At 53.9% G+C, this 3,308-nt stretch overlaps 1 long non-coding RNA gene across 1 annotated transcript; it reads right to left on the bottom strand.

Moving 5' to 3' along the window:
- Positions 1-1,224: 1,224 nt before the first annotated feature.
- LOC104869585 lies at positions 1,225-3,089 on the bottom strand. Its single transcript, XR_782364.1, has 3 exons — positions 3,001-3,089; positions 1,872-2,236; positions 1,225-1,596 (listed from the first exon to the last, which is right to left on the bottom strand). It is a non-coding gene; the product is annotated as an uncharacterized LOC104869585 (long non-coding RNA).
- Between the last annotated feature and the right edge of the window lie 219 nt (positions 3,090-3,308).

The raw sequence follows: 3,308 nt of genomic DNA, 5'->3' as shown, positions 1-3,308 counted from the left end.
CCCAGTCTCCAGGTCCCCAGTTGCCATGCTGATCTTGGGGTCCTGGGGTAAGGGTGGCCAGCGAATGGGCTTCTGTGTATGGCTTGAGTTGGAGGTGCACGGTAGGAGAATGCCCTTGTCCAAGTTTAGGGACACAAGTGACTGGGGATACAAGCGTCCTTTCGAAGTTTTACAGTTGTGTGTTTTGAGTCCTCTGGGCCATGGAGACCTCGCCATCACCCCTTAGTGGGTATCAGAGCTGTGTGCCCTGAAACACTCACTCTGTATGTGTTCAAGGTGGGAGCTGGCTCCTCAAGTTTTAGTTTTTAAAAGTTATTGTGGGAATCCAGGCATTAGGAAGCTGAGGCGGAGAAGTCTTGGAATTATTCCCAGGGAAAGTCTGGGAGGGCTGGGGAATCCTAGAGCCAGGTGGTTCTAGTCCCCCTGCGCCATTTGATTGCTTCCGGGAGCAGATTTGAGAGTGCAAGGGGCCTCATGTCCGTGCAGGGGTGAGAGTGAACGAGTGCTCTGCTGTCTCCCCGGAGTCTCTAACCTCTAAGGGGTGGGTCTGGTGTGTATATGAGAGTATGGGGGTGCTGAACCCTGGGGCCTGTGACTCCCCAGACTGTTGGAGTGCCTCCCTGCCCCCAGGGTCATACCCTAGGCTGTTTCAGTAGGGCAGGCAGGTGGCTGGCCCCAGGTTCCCACAGTCCTGCCCCCTCGGCTCTGCCTTGCCACACTTGGTGTCTTGTACTTCCTGTGGGTGCCCACCCCTGCATTCCTCTGAGATATTTATGGGTCATCCCCATTGTCAAAGCTGTTGGGGCTGGGTATTTAGCTTAGTGGTTCTGCCGCCTGCCTTGCAAACAAGCGCAGGGACCCGAGGTCGATCCCCGGTGCCCCCCCAATGAACGTTGTCCCTAACACCCACCCCCACCCCCCGTGTAGCTCCTCAAGGCCTGGAACACCTCTGGCCTATGGGGTCCTGCCTTGTCCTCCGTGCTGCTCACTGTTTATGGCAGTTTTATTCATTGTTGTCTACATGTCACCCTACCACTTTGCCCAGAGAGGCCAGGCATTTGGATCTGGCTTGTGTGAGCCCTGCTGAGGTCAGGCCTGGCCCTGGGCACAGCCCCCTCTGTGCTCTGGGGCTTTGGGGTTCCTGCTGGTGTGGTACTCCCTTAAAATTTTAAAGTTTCACATTCATTTTGGCTTTTGTAAAAAATAATCTGTATACCTTGAATTTTTATGTCTTTACTGGTTCCGTTATTAAAAGTAGTGTGGGCCTGAAGGTATAGTCTGTAGTAAAACAAGAGGTCCTAGGTTCAGTCCCCAGGAACGAAAAGAGGAAAGTTAATGTAAAATCAGTGCACCAAAGCTCTTCATGAATGTTCACCACAGTTACACTTCTGGAAGGATTATTTGACTACCCCGCTCCTCTCTCCGGGACGCCCCTCTCCAGGATGTCGAGGCGTCTCCCGGGCCTGCTGGGGCTTGTCTGGTGGCACCTGGGTGACTGACTCCCATCGAGGTGCAGGAGCCCCACCTGTGACTGGCTGGTCTGGGAGGTGTGTCCTGGCCATCCCCATCTTCCACGAAAGCTGCTTTTAGTCCTGGCTGACAGTACAAACTGCTGTGAGAGGAGCCCAAGATTTTTGTGGTGTTTGGGGGAATATAAAAAATAGAGGAAAGAAAATGAAGATTTGCGATGGGTGTGAGGGCACATGCCAGTGGTCCCAGCACTCTGGAAGCTGAGGCAGGAGGATCGCTGCGAGTTTGAGGCCAGCATAGGCTGCATAGTGAGCATAGTGAGTTCAAAGCCAGTCTGAACTACGCAGTGAGACCCTGTCTCAAAAACCAAAAACAAATGAAAAGTACCCTGATGGACTCACTTTGTATGTTTGCAGGGCTGGAGCTGGCTTCTCAAATTTTAGTTTTTGCAAGTTATTATGGACGTCCAGACATTAGGAAGCTGAGGCAGGAAGTCTTAGAATTATTCCTACTGGAAACGCTGAAAATTCACTACCACCTGCACCACAGTTACCAGTTGGTTCCCTTGTCTCCCTTTGTTACTTGTGTAGCTTGTCTGTACCGTCTGTGTGTTTCTGCTTATAGTGACATGCCTTCCTGTTTTCCTGCACATCTCTGTGGGACATCTTGGGCCACTTGCATGAGTCTGGGACCATGTCTCCTTAGTCCAGGGTCTTCTCCACTCTGCAGACTGAGGCTGGTTCGTTCTCTTGGGGCGTCCTGGGCACTGTCGAGTACGGGGCATTATCCCTGGCCTCCACCTGGTTCTTGCCAGGAGCTCCCCTGGTCATGACAGTCACATGTGTCATGAGACATCCATCACCCAGGGGAGAGTCCTTAGATTGAGGGATTCTATTGACCCTAAGAGCCTGTGTCTCATGGTCACATGCCTGCTGAGGTCCTAGGACTCTGCCCGCAGTGACATCCACATTGAGTGGAAAGAGAAAAGAGAGGTCAGTGTCAGAAGCTGGGGACCCCTGGTTATACCTCCTGCCCCAGCAGGAGTGTGTTCTGATAGTGACTTTTGGGAGCAGGGGACAGCCCCAGTGCTCTTCCTGTCCCTCCTGTGTCACTCATGGTGAATGTCACTGTCTTTTCCCCTTGCCACTTTTCCACCCCAGGCTCCATCTCCTTTTATTCCTTTAAGTTGCTTGTAGGAATCCTCAGGTGCCGCAGATATAGCAAGTGCCGTACAGGGAGCCCTGTAGCCCAGGCCTCACTCTGATTGTGAGGGTGGAGCCGGCTCCTGTGGTTGGACTGGCCACTTCCTTCCTTCCTGTCTGCCAGGAGCCCCAAATGCTCCCTTGTTACTGCAGCCCCAGGGTTGGCCATGCCCCCCACTGAGGTCCTCAGGTACAGAAGCTGCAGCTCTGGGCTCAAGCTTGTGGCACTGGGATACCTCAGACACTGATGAGGCCTAAGCCTCATCATTCAGTACCCAACCACAGAGATGATGGGGCCAGAGAGGAGCGGCCCCAGCTGAGTTCTCACCTGGGCCTGGCACTTCTAGGGTGGCAAGGAACAGGGTGCAAGGTACAGTGTACAGCCCTGTGCTTGCCCAGCCCCAGGGGGGATCCTGCCAACCTGTGGCCCTCACACTAGCACCAGCTCTGGGCTGTGCTGTGATGTCAGCCAGGGACTGTGACATCACTGAGTAGAGAGAATGGGGCTTCCCAAGGCTCTAGTAGGGGAGCCATCCAGGGTCCTGGCAAGATGGAGGATCCCAAGGAGAACAGGGTAGGTAACTCAGCTGGGTGGTCTCTAGAGAAGGGAATGCTGCCCTGGGCTATCGTGAGGTG

Source organism: Fukomys damarensis, unplaced genomic scaffold (assembly GCF_012274545.1).
Source record: "Fukomys damarensis isolate Sample0158 unplaced genomic scaffold, DMR_v1.0_HiC HiC_scaffold_37, whole genome shotgun sequence".
In the NCBI taxonomy this organism is placed as follows: domain Eukaryota; kingdom Metazoa; phylum Chordata; class Mammalia; order Rodentia; family Bathyergidae; genus Fukomys; species Fukomys damarensis.
The sequence above is the reverse complement of the archived record's forward strand: the minus strand, read 5'-3'. Positions and strand labels throughout refer to the sequence as shown.